This window comes from Nannobrachium achirus (genome assembly GCF_963921795.1).
Source record: "Nannobrachium achirus genome assembly, chromosome: 24".
In the NCBI taxonomy this organism is placed as follows: Eukaryota; Metazoa; Chordata; class Actinopteri; order Myctophiformes; family Myctophidae; genus Nannobrachium; species Nannobrachium achirus.
Genome location: NC_137831.1, coordinates 9,072,699 through 9,086,163, shown reverse-complemented (window position 1 = coordinate 9,086,163; position 13,465 = coordinate 9,072,699). Strand labels below are relative to the sequence as shown.

Sequence of the window (13,465 nt, the reverse complement as noted above, 5' to 3'; positions counted from 1 at the left end):
AAAAATACTTAAAAAAAACTTGACCTTTCACTCTGTACTTAGTCTGCTCTTTTTCCCCTCTACACAAAGCTCTTAGCCAAAAATAGCCGATCTACAAGCTCACAACGCCTCCCAACGTGAGGCGTTGTGAGCTTGTAGATCTGCTATTTTTGGCTAAAGTTCTCCAAATATGGACGCTAGGGTTCAATTGGTTAATATAAAAAAAGGAGAAAAAAAAGTTACTATCACACAAAGATTTGGAGGACCCCTTGTAGTAACTCTGGGGACCCCCTAGGGGTCCCGGACCCCCTGTTGAAGACCCTTGCACTACAGCCATGTTGGTATTATGAGTATTATGTGCGTGCGCGCGCGCGCGCGCGCGCGCGCGCGCGCGTGTGTGTGTGTGTGTGTGTGTGTGTGTGTGTGTGTGTGTGTGTGTGTGTGTGTGTGTGTGTGTGTGTGTGTGTGTGTGTGTGTGTGTGTGTGTGTGTGTGTGTGTGTGTTCACGATTCACTCTTGGATATTCACTGTCTGTGTTCAAGCTCGCAGACGAAAGTCTTTCAAACAAGGCTGATGAGTCACCCTAGTCAGGGAACCACAAGCCCAGAATGGGAGATGACCTGTGATGTCATGCCGTACTTTTTATTTCTGTTTTATGTATTCATTTGGTCATTAAGGTCCACAGAATGAGAGGTCTGCTCTGCCGGAAACATCGCGAAAAAAGGTTATGGCCATTTGTATTATTCACTGTCCCATTGACTCCACTATACAGGAAAAGAAAAATATATATATAAAAAAATAATACATCTGCTTTAAGTAGCATGTGAGGGGTCAAACTAGGGGTTCTTCATGATTCTGAATTGTTTTGTATGAAAAACATTCCTAGGGCAAAATATTGTCTCCCCAAAACTGTGAAAAGTGTGGATTTTTTGTGATGACTCATCACTTTTTACAATTTTGCGGGCCGAGATTTAGCCCAAGTAATGTTTTTCATGCAAAACAAATGCTTGCAATGGATTGAGAATCATGAAAAACCCCTAGTTTGACCCCTCATATGCTACTTAAAGCACTTTTCTTTTCTTTTTTTAATATTTTTCTTTTCCTGTATAGTGGAGACAAAGGGACAGTGAATAATACGAATGGGAAACTTATTTTCGCAATGTTTCCGGCACAGCAGACCTCTCATTCTGTGGACCTTAATGACCAAACTAATAGATAAAACAGAAATAAAAAAGTATCACAGGTTCAACAATATTCCTTGAGCTTTATTTGGGCTTCTGGGTCCCTGACTACCCTTATTAGTATTGCATTGGGAAAGCAATATGAGGGGGTTCAGTATAGCACACAAGCTTTGAACTGACATACTGTAGAAACCGTTGTTTGTCGTCTCGCACAAAGTCTCCATAGTCCCTCCTCAGATATCAATCTCTTTTTATTTGTTTACTTGCCGAATGTTAGAAGCGCAGAAAAACTGAGACGTCGCTGTAAGCATAGCAGAAAGATGTCTGAATCACACCATGAGGCTGGGGAAGGCGTGTGCGTCTGGTTGGCAATAGTAATTGAATTGAATACATTATACACTCCCGTCAGCGGCCCTATTCTGGGCCGAACAATTTGGCAAGCAGCTGATCTACAACAGCTTTGCAGTATTTTTCTCATCTATTGATAAACACTTTCATGTGCAGGAAAGTCCAGTGTCTGCAAAGACTGCTCACAAATCCTGCAAATAATGACATTCTTGCATGGAAAAGGCAAGGGTGTCGCACCGAATTCTGGTGCCTGGGTACAAGGATTCACTGCGGGGGCCCCCGTGAATGTTCTTCATAGGGGGAGGGGGTTTAACCCATTTAGACTGGGAACGCATTATTACGCAATATTTGGTGCTTTAGCTATTGAAAAATAGCAGATATACACCTCTTTCCGCTGGAGTTTACTGGAGATTATTTGGTTTAACAGCAGACATACAAGCTCACGTCGCGTCGCAGATGCAGCCCCTTGTGAGCTTGTAAATCACACTCGGCTGTGGCGCCGGAAGCTCGATACATTTTTGAAAATGTAGTCTTTGAATATTTCAAATACTTTTCTATGTCAGTGATGCTCAAATTTTTTCATGTGAAGGACCCCCAAAATGATATGTATTTGGCCACGGACCCCCATCTCAAAATATTTAGTTCCAGGGACCCACCAGAAGCACAATTTGAGTTACAAATGTTTGCCTAAAATAGTATATTCAAAGATTTGCACACATTTTCACGTGCTGTGAGCTTGTATATCTGCTATTTTTCAATAGCTAAAGTATAAAATAATTAAGGCTCAGTCCCACTTTTCCCCCCCTTGTGACGCCCCTGGGAAAAGGGACCACGGTATTCTCGTTTCCGTTGACTTAATCGCCTACAGTGAGTGTACCATTTCCCAACTCTGAAAGCTTGCTTATCAGTAATTAAATGTACTCTTCTCCCCAATGGGGATCTTGAGTTTCTCTGATAAGAAATCACAATCGCTTCATTGGGAAGGTGACGACGCACCCAAGCACGTACACCTTTGTAGGCATTCAACTTACGCTGTGATAATTTATGTACAGGGGAAATGACAACCTTTTTAGAGTAAAAAACTAAATACAATAAGTCTTGCTTGATTTAATCACCTAGTTAGTGGTGTAGGCTGTCCTGAAAAAGGCAAACAAAAATAAGGATTTTATTTTGTTAAGCAAGGCAAAAAAAAACAACGTGTATCAACCCTTAGGTCTTCATCACTAATTAGTCACATTTATATACCATTCGTGGGTGGCATTCCACCCAGAAGGCTTTGCATAATATTCAACAGAGGATGCTATTGCAACCATGGCGAGCATAACAATAGGCATACATGGAAATGATCCACAACGAGATATAACCGTAAATTACAACACTATATTGTATGTATGTTAAAATGTTAAAATTGAAAACTCCACTCCAGTGAGCCATGGCAGGCCTTTTGACTTGCAAAGATAATATACCTAGATTTCTGTAGGTGTTGTAGTTCAGGAACTTCCCTGTTAAGGCCTCTCCATACTTCGACCGAAACCACCGTTTTCGGTCAAAAGGTCCTTTTCTACCATAAAATGATATCCCTCGGGACTTCTGAAAAGCATTGGACCGAACGAGAGTTCGGAAATTTGCACGTCGGAAAACACAACTCACCGAACATTTCGGTCGAAGTATGGAGAGGCCTTTAATCGTCGCCTCTTTTGGAACGCAACAAACGGTGCATTGGAACGATACAAACACAGTGGAAAGTAACACAAAGGTGATACACCCTCCCCTATAAGCTCTTTTCTTTGCACGTGTTTATCGGTCTATCTTTCAACCAGTGTCAGTTTATGGGGATAAGAGGAAGACCCTACTGTCACGCACTGGACTGAATGCATTTTGACGAGCCTACGACAGTTACTTCGCCCTTGACAATAGGGGCATCACTAAGGGGGGAAAAGTGGGTTACTAGGGCCCAAGGTGGAGGGGCCTTAATTATTTTATACTTTAGTGTTTAGCCATTGAAAAATAGAAAATAGCAGATCTACAAGCTTGTATATCTGCTATTTTTCAATAGTTAAAGCACAAAATAATGTGTAATAATGCGCTCCAGTCTAAATGGGTTAAACCCCCTCCCCCTATGAAGAACATTCATGGGGGGCCCACAGTGAATCCTTGTACCCAGGGCCCCCGAATTTGGTGCCACACCCCTGACTTCTCCCTTCATTTCAAGAAGTGTATACCCGGGCTGGTCCTGTCCACCCACTCGTCATAAACCCCCCCCCCCCCCCCCCCCCTCAATGGCCTTGTGACATTATCGACTGAATCCTTGATGAGGATGCTGAGGAGGTGAAACCCTGCACCCTACGATAAGATCACTCCCTCCCCATGACACTGAAGCCACTCCCATCCCATGTGGACGCACCGGATGGACATGATGAGGCCAGGGACCCCCTTAGCTGAGAGAGAGATGAAGCAGGGACCCCCACAACCTGTTCATAGATTCCATATAGTTTCATTGTTTGACAGCACAATCATCAGTGTATTTTGGATTCATGTCAATTTGGGTTATTCAGATTCAGATATTTAACCACTTGAACCGTCGATACTTAATAAACTTGACCTGTCACTCTGTACTTAGTGTGCTCTTTTTCCCTCTACGCCAAAGCTATTTGCCAAAAATAGCCGATCTACAAGCTCACAACGCGTTGTCAGCTTGTAGATCTACTATTTTTGGCTAAAGTTCTCAGAATATGGATGCTAGGGTTCAAGTGGTTAATATAAAAAAGGAGGATAAAACGTTCTATCACACAAAGATTTGGCGGCCCCCCTGTAGTAACTCTGAGGACCCCTTAGGGGTCCCGGACCCCCTGTTGAAGACCACTGAATTAAGGGGTTTCAGAGCTAGAGTCTAAACTAGTAAAGAATTAGGACGGCAACCGGCACCGATCCGACTCCATGCGCCCTTTTAAGTTTTAAATGGTGATATATGCCCAGAGGCATTCCAGTGAAACACAAAATCAAACATTTCATGTCAACAGAGAAAAGTTGTAGGTTGTGTGGGCATAAAGGATGCTACTGCAATGAAATTTGCATGAAATAAATTCTGTTTTAGGGGGTAGTTTTGTCAAAGCAAATCCTTGGGAGACAGCCTGACAACGAGTGACTTCACACTCCACCACAGGGCCAAAGCAAAGTTGAAAAATATAAAGCCGTTTTGAACGCGTCAATGCAGAGCTTAATGGTTAATGGTCTCAGAATAGAGGATGGCTCTTTACCTTATCTCTTGTTAATGTCTGAATGGATCAGGGCTCCAGTGTCTGGTCCAGGTCGGGTCAGTTTCCATAGCACCAGTATCGCAGCATCTCTCAGTCTAGAGTGCGAGGCCAGAATATCTCACTCTCCTCATTTCAGCCTGGTGTAAAGCCGTATCTGAAGAGCCATCAGCCCGGTTTAAACCCATTCAGAACGGGTACACATTATCGTGTGTCATTATTTTATGCTTTAACTATTGAAAAATAGCAGATATACAAGCTCACAGTGCGGGCGCTGCGAGCTTGTAGATCTGCTATTTTTGAAAAATTGTGAAAATTTGAATTTTGACCCGATTCTATAAGTGTCTTTTGAATCCTTCTAAGACTTTTTTGAAAAACCTATGTTTCTATGTCAGCAATCTGGCTATAGCCATCGTCAAAGAAAAGGTCCTTTTCACTTAACTGGAGCTCAGTTAGTCTGTTCTTGAGAGACTACTATGTCAGTGGCTCTCAAACCTTTTCATGTGAAGGACCCCCAAAATTATATTTATTTGGCCACGGACCCGCATCTCAAAATATTTAGTTCCAGGGACCACCCAGAAGCAAAATTTGAGTTACAAACGTTCGCTTTGAAAATACATGTATTCAAAGATTTGCACAAATTTTTCACGACTTTTTCAAAATAGCAGATCTACAAGCTCGCAGCGCGGCACTCGGTGCCGCGCTGTGAGCTTGTATATCTGCTATTTTTCAATAGTTAAAGCATAAATAATGATACACTATAATTATGTACCCGTTCTGAATGGGTTAAAGGTCCATCTGGTGGGCTCATAATAATACGCTACACGGAAAAGCACTCTCCCTGCGCTTTTGTGCGACGTAGCGACGAAAGTCAAGAGAGGAGAGACAAATGTTGGTCGACTGTTTTGTCCGCGTGCCGTTCAGCTGCAATTTGCCTAAAGAGAGAAAGTAGGCGTAACGATTGACATTAAGGGCCTTTCCCGTTTCAACACAACGTGGGTTTTAGGGTTAAGGTAGGTTTGTTTAGAATGCTTATTTTACAAGCTTCCCAATCAACATAATGGCCAGCTAGTGTCTAAAGATGACAATAAGAGAGCATTATTTTATGTTTTTTAAAATAGCAGATCTACAAGCTCACAGCGCGGCAACCGAGTGCCGCGCTGCGAGCTTGTAGATTTGCAATTTTTTGAAAAGTCGTGAAAATGTGTGCAAATCTTAAACATTATGTATTTTTTAAGCAAACTTTTGTAACTCAAATTCTGCTTCTGGGGGGTCCCTATAACTAAATATTTTGAGATGGGGGGCCGCCAAATACATATAATTTTGGGGGTCCTTCACATGAAAAAGTCTGAGCACCACCGACATAGAAACATAGGTTTTTAAAAAAACCTTAAAAGGATTTTGAAGACATTATAGAATCGGGTCAAAAATATTCAAAGACTTGTACAAATTTTCAAGATTTTTCAAAAATAGCAGATCTGCAAGCTTGCAGCGCGGCACTATTTTGAAAAAGAGTGACAATTTGTGCACGTCTTTGAATATTTTGACCCGATTCTATAAGTGTCTTCTAAATCCTTCTACGTTTTTTTTTTTTTAAACCTATGTTTCTATGTCAGTGGTGCTCAAACTTTGTCATGTCAAGGACCCCCAAAATTATATGTATTCGCCACGGACCCCCATCTCAAAATATTTAGTTCCAGGAAGGGACCCACCCCTCAGAAGCAAAATTTGAGTTACAAATGTTCACTTTAAAAATACATAATATTCAAAGATTTGCACACATTTTCATTTCTTTTCAAAAATAGCAGATCTACAAGCTCGCAGTATAGCTGCTATTTTTTCAATAGTTAAATCATTAAATAATTCTAGGCCAAATGGGTTAATTTATTTTTTATTATTATTGTGCTATTTTGTTGACATCATAGTCAGGTTTTATGGCAGAAGTTTCCGTATGAAATTGTTGAAGGTGACTTTGTCTTTTAGGCTGTGCAGTTTTCCTCACCAGATCTCTCCTAACTCACTCGCTCTGCGTGGGTCCTGCAGCGCGGGGGGAACCAAGAAGGACAACGTGTTTAATTTTTAACGTCGGAAAGCTAATAATGATATATATATATATATATTGGAGCAGGAGAAATAATCATTTCTCTGTATATTACACATACACTCCCCCCCAATGAGCATTATTAGGCTCACCCTGGGCAGGGAAAACGCGGCATAATATCAAATGTTTTGTTTCAGCATATTTCAGTTGATCTGAGCGCGGGGAACTGAGCTGTAATTAGGTCTGAGATTAATATGTGGAAGTGTATTTGGATTTTATATCCTTCCCTCTGGTGTGCAAGAGTTAAGCCATTTAGGACTAGAATTATTTAACGCTTTAATTATTGAAAATAGCAGATCTACAAGCTCACAGCTTGCGAGCTTGTAGATCTGCTATTTCTTTTTAAATCAAGTTTTTTTGGCAAGCCTTTGAATATATCTATTTAAAAGCGAACATTTGTAACACAAATATTTGCTTCTGGGTGGTCCCTGGAACAACATTTTGAGATGGGGGGTCCGCGGCCGAATACCTGTAATTTTTTGGGGGTCCTTGACATGACAAAGTTTGAGAACAGCTGATTTAGAGGAGGGATTTAGAAGTCGGGTCGAAGATATTCAAAGACTTGCAGCACATTTTCACGATTTTTCAAAAATAGCAGTTTGAGAACCACTGATTCAGAGGAAGGATTTGGAAGTCGGGTGAAAAAAATTCAAAGACTTGCACACATTTTCAAGATTTTAAAAAATAGCAGATCTACAAGCTCGCAGCGCGGCACTCGGTGCCGCGCTGTGAGCTTGTATATCTGCTATTTTTCAATGGTTAAAACATAAAATAATGGTTAAAGTGGTTCAAATCTAGCGCTTTCCAGGTTTTCAAGAGTTAAAGAACGGAACGGTGGGGGAACGACCGACACAAATTGGTGTATGAACTTAAAAGGAATCCCTTGCTCCCCAATGCAATTACTTCTCATTCACATTAATTATTTCCAACGGATGACATTAATGACTGGCTGTAAAGGACTGTAATACAGGAGCCCTGCACGGGATCCCTGGAAGGGGCCAGAGGGCTCCTCCTCTCCAAGTCTAAAGCTCAACTTAAAGTAAATAGCCAGATGAAAAGATTCCAAATTATATTTGTTTAGCATTTATCTATTATAGAAATCGTCGTGTCAGCTTGCCTAATATATCAAGCACATTTCTTTCCATTTTTTGTATTACATTATTCATAATAGAAAGCCATTTAACACTTATTGCGCACTAATGAATGATTGTTTAAATGATATTTAATGATATTTGTTACTTTTGTCAATTGTCATCTTCATAGATGATGGTCAACAACAAACTCAGTCACAACAACTGGCCAATAAAAAAAGATACCAGTTATGTTCTGAATTTGCTGTCTCAAATCTTTCCACAAAATATTAGAAAATGCTCAATAGTGGGCTTGATAAAAGCCTGTCTCAATAAGCAGTATCGATAAGGTGCCCATTATCAATAAAAATGAACAAGCTCCATCCCTAGTTATAGACCACATCTAGGACGATAACAAATGCAAATGCACACCAGAGCATTTTGTTTTTCCGTTCATTTCTCGTTGCATTGCCTTAGTTCAACCAACACTTATTGTTTTTTGTTTTTTTTGCACCTACCTGGTGATCTGATTTGGCTACACGTATATTGAGGTGATCAATTTAGTCGATCACAAAACAACCATTATTAACCATTATTGTTTGAAGTGCATAAAACCTTAGATAGATTATTTGTGATGTTTTCTTTGTTAGGTCAGATTATGAAATGATTTACTTATTCTTTGTTTGGTTTTTATTATGAAATTGTTGACTTATTCTATACACATATTATTCTAAGCAGCCTATAACAAGACATAAAAGCAATGGAATAGAATAAATGAAAGCTTTAAAAAGCAATTGCCCGACAGTGAAAACCACAGCGCGTATCCCTGCATGGTAACACACCAGCCTTGGAAAATGACTAATTGATCATGTTAACCGAAAAGGTTGCCCATGCCCGCCCCTTCACATAATGATTTCTCTATTGCCAAAAATATTCATACAGATATGTATTCCCTCCCCATACACACAAATGGCAGTAAATATATTAAAATAAACTCTTAAGAAAATAACAATACTTTTCAATAGCATATTTCCATAAAATACAAAACAAACAAAAAAGACAAAAGGTATGCTTTAATATTTGACATACTTTGTCATTCGATGAATAGCAAAAATCAAACCTCGGTTCGAAGTGAAGCTGTGAATTTTTATTCTATGTGTTCTAGAGCTATGAAATCTGTGTTCTAGATCTATACATTCTGTGTTCTAGATCTAATACTTTCTATGTGCTTTAGTTCTATATTTTTATATATTAATGATTTTATCTGGTGGGCCAAATTGTCATGTGAAGCTTGACCAATCCTCAATCCTGAACGCACGGGACACACAAAGCCACTCCTTGGAAGCGGCTTTCACCGCTTCAAAAAATAGCCGATCTACAAGCTCACTTGTCGCTTCATGACATCTTGTGATTTATTTTTATTTTGTTTACTTTTGAAACATTAAATGATGACAAAATAGGGACTGCTGGCTAAAAGTGGTTAAAATTCTGTCCGTCCTTGTCTGCCCTGTCTTTCAGAAACTCCACTCTCGCATCATGGATCTGTCTGCGGCAGATCTGCTCCTGGAGCCAGAGAGAAGCAAAGGCGGCCCTCTTTCCAGGAACGCAGACCCCCCGTCGCACGTAAGCTCAATGCGGAGTGATTGAACATGTTCTACGGTAGCGCTGTGACCTCGTGTAGTGTCCAGGTACCACTGTACACTGACACGCAGTTTTCCCCGAGAAATCATTACCGGATATTAAAATACAAAGGCCCACCATTTGGAGACTTGACCCTTCCCTCTCAGCCGGCGGAGCAGAGAGTATCTCTATCGCTCTAAAAGAAATAAATCCCTGTCGCGTTACCAGAAAGCCATCGATTGAGACTCGTCATCAGTAAAAATGACTCCCCAGGACAGCGCGGTACATTAGTCATCTTATGTATTATGCATTAAGGTCTGGAAATGAATTTGCCCCAATCTTTCAACCTTTGCCCCCCCCTCGAGAATGTCACCTGAGAAACACGTGTTCTCCAAGCAAGGGATGGGGGGGGAGTGGGACTGAGTTACTAGGGCCCAAGGTGGAGGGACCTTAATTATTTTATCCTTTAGCTATTGAAAATAGCAGCTATGCAAGCTCACAGCGCGGCACCGAGTGCCGCGCTGTAAGCTTGCATAGCTGCTATTTTTGAAAAGTTGTGAAAATGTGTTGAATACATGTATTTTTTAAGCGAACATTTGTAACTCAAATTTTGCTTCTGGGGGAGGGGGTCTCTGGAACTAAATATTTTGAAATGGAGGTCCGTGACCAAATATATATCATTTCGGGGATCCTTCTCATGAAAAGGTTTGAGCACCACTGACATAGAAACATAGGTTTTTCAAAAAACCTTAGAAAGATTTGAAATATTCAAAGACTTGGACACATTTTCACGATTTTTCAAAAATAGCAGATATACAAGCTTGCAGCGCAGCACTCGGTGCCGTTGGTGCCGCGCTGTGAGCTTGTATTGTTGCTATTTTTCAATGGTTAAAGCACAAAATGTGAGTGAATCCTTGTACCCAGGGCTCAGAATTTGGTGCGACACCCCTAGCTCCAAGACGGGGAGAAATTCAGAAATAATGGCCCACATACAGTACAGTACAGTAAGGGTAAATATGGGTAAATATAGTGTTCCTCACTCAACTTAATTTTGGTAGGTGATAACACACAAATAAGTGTTATAAGTGATTTTTGCTTAATTGTCAAAAATGTACTTGCTGACTGAAGCTATGTTCATTTGCATTGCACATTGGAATGAGACATTAAGTCAAGTAACATCTGTTTGCTTGCAGATGAGCGTGTGATTTCTAATCACTAAGTACAGTACAGAGGCAGAGCATTGGCACTGTGGTGGGATTATTTATGTCTCAATAGTATTATTATTAGTACATTACACATCACTATCCACTATTTTGTAAGTAATATATCGTCGTTGATGGGTGGAAACTTTGTATCTCCAAGTTTCAAATGTGTACGTTCTTTCGCAAAGTAAAGCCCTGCTTCATCATACAAGGCCGTCGCACAAAAGTAGTGAAAACAGCAGATCTACAAGCCCCGCGAGGCGGTGTGTGCTTGTAGATCGGCTGTTTTCACTAGATTAAATCATTTTTAAAATGATAAATGCAAAACCAACGGTTTTGGACATACAAGGTTTTCACCCGACAACGACGATATTTTTCCCTGGTTAACGACGAATGTTTTTTGAGAAAACGATGAGCACTGAGTGTACAGCATAAAGCCATCTCTGAAGCTCCAGACGTGAGTCATAGAATTCACAGCTGAGCCGCGCTCAGGCTACGGTCTGAATGTGTGAATATCATGGTCACCAGAGCCATCTGGACTTCTCCCTTCTTGAGATCCATCCCCTTTCATCGTCCTCTTCACCTGCTGTGCGGCAGTAGCGGCTGTAGCAGAGCGGGTGAAATGAGAAGGTCACATAGTTTGGCCCGGTTATATGTCTCCATTCCGACATGTCTCCTTTCCGACACGTTTCCATTTCGACACTAACCCTATCTCTTACCCTAACCCTAACCTTAACCTCTATGGAAGTGTTGCCACTCCGACAATAAGAAGTCAATGTCAGAATGGAGACATGTCGTAATGGAGACATGTCCCCGTTTGGCCCACGCCTTGCTCAGTGTGCCCGAGTAAGACACTTAAAGGAGTAGTTCACCCACAAAATGACTTGTTTTCTATTGATTTCTCATGCCATGGAGACTTGAGTTCAATAATCCATTTTTTTTGTATTTGTCGCATTCCTAAGACAATAAATCAAACCTCGGTTCGAAGAGAAGCGGTGAATTTCTATTCTGTATGTGTTCTAGAGCTATGAAATCTGTGTTCTAGATCTATACATTCTGTGTTCTAGATCTATACTTTCTATGTGCTTTAGTTCTATATTTTTGTTCTATATTTTGTTCTGAATGAATGAATGATTTTGTCTGGAGGGCCAAATTGTCATGTGAAGCTTGAACAATCCTCAATTGGTCAAGCATGCACGGGACATGTACGGGACAGACAAAATTGACCAATCAGATGGACGGGACATGTACGGGACAGACAAAGCCACACCTTGGAAGCGGCTTTCACCGCTTCAAAAACCTATATTTCCATGTCAGTGGTGCTCAGACTTTTTCATGTGAAGGACCCCCAAAATGTTATGTACTGTATTTGGCCACGGTCCCCCATCACAAAATATTTAGATCCAGGGACCCCCCGGAAGCAAAATTTGAGTTACAAATTAATAGTTTGCTTAAAAAATACATATATTCAAAGATTTGCACACATTTTCACGACTTTTCAAAAGAGTGCCGCGATGTGAGCTTATGCTGTGTATATCTGCTATTTCTCAATAGATAAAGTATAAAATAATTAAGGCCCCTCCTCCACCTTGGGCCCTAGTAACTCAGTCCCCCCCTTGTGACGCCCCTGCATGTCTCTCACAGGAAGTCCAGCCAAACGGAAGGCGTATCTCCCCGCCAAGTGTCTGAGCCAGTGGAGTCTGACCGCGCCCGTGTACCCGCGCAGCAGCTGCAGCAGCAGTGAGCTGTCCCTGTCAAGTGCCTGCAGTGAATACTCCAGCGGCTCGTACACCTGGAACGATGGGCGCTCCTGTGGGAAAATGGTACGCAGTTTTACGCACGCCTGTCTGATTGTCTGGCATCAAAGCTGCTAACTTGAAAATCAAATGCAATGAGACATCCTCCATGAAATGTTTAAACCATTCAGACCGGTATGCATTATTATGTTTTATTATTTCATGTTTTAACTATTACAAAAATAGCAGATATACAAGCCCACAGCGCGGCACCGAGTGCTGCGCTGCGAGCTTGTAGATCTGCTATTTTTGAAATTTAGAATTTTTACACGATTTTAAGTGTCTTCTCAATCCTTCTAAGGTTTTTTGAAAAACAATTGTTTCTACGTCAGTGGTTCTCAAACTTTTTCATGACAAGAACCCCTAGAATTATATGCATTTGGCCTTTTGTATCAGGGACCCCCAGAAGCAAATATTTGAGTTACAAATGTTCACTTTAAAAATTAGATATTAAAATATTTGCACAATTTATTTTTAAACTCTTTATTTCTAAAAGATTTAAATTTTTTTCAACAATACAAAACAATAAGACAATAGGTAAGACAGACACAAAAGTAGATAAAAAATACAATAAAATAAAATAATAGAGGTATTTGCACACATTATGATTTTTCAAAAATCTACTAGCTCACAGCTATTTTTCAATAGTTAAAGCATCAAATAATTCCTGGTCTAAATGGCTTAATATGCATGTTGATGAAGTATAATATTTGGGGGTGAACGGATGACGCATTTTCATAATATATCATTTTGCAACTTATATGGACATAGATTAATCTAATTGTTTACGGTCATCAGGCCATTGTTACCAACAGCTTGACAAAACAATCTCACAGCTTCCTCCAATACCAAACAGAGTGTGAATAAAAGCATTTATTTCATTCAGTGTGAAGATCCTTTGAATAATTTGTTTT

The 13,465-nt window shown here is 40.5% G+C and overlaps 1 pseudogene across 1 annotated transcript in view; it reads left to right on the top strand.

The window, feature by feature from the left end:
- The window catches only part of LOC308279947, a 259,776-nt pseudogene that overhangs the window by 212,308 nt on the left and 34,003 nt on the right, over positions 1 to 13,465 (top strand). The window contains exons 10-12 of the transcript in view: positions 9,452 to 9,556; positions 12,400 to 12,578; positions 12,683 to 12,686. The product of the transcript in view is annotated as an uncharacterized misc_RNA (transcript). The remainder of the gene's footprint in view (positions 1 to 9,451; positions 9,557 to 12,399; positions 12,579 to 12,682; positions 12,687 to 13,465) is intronic.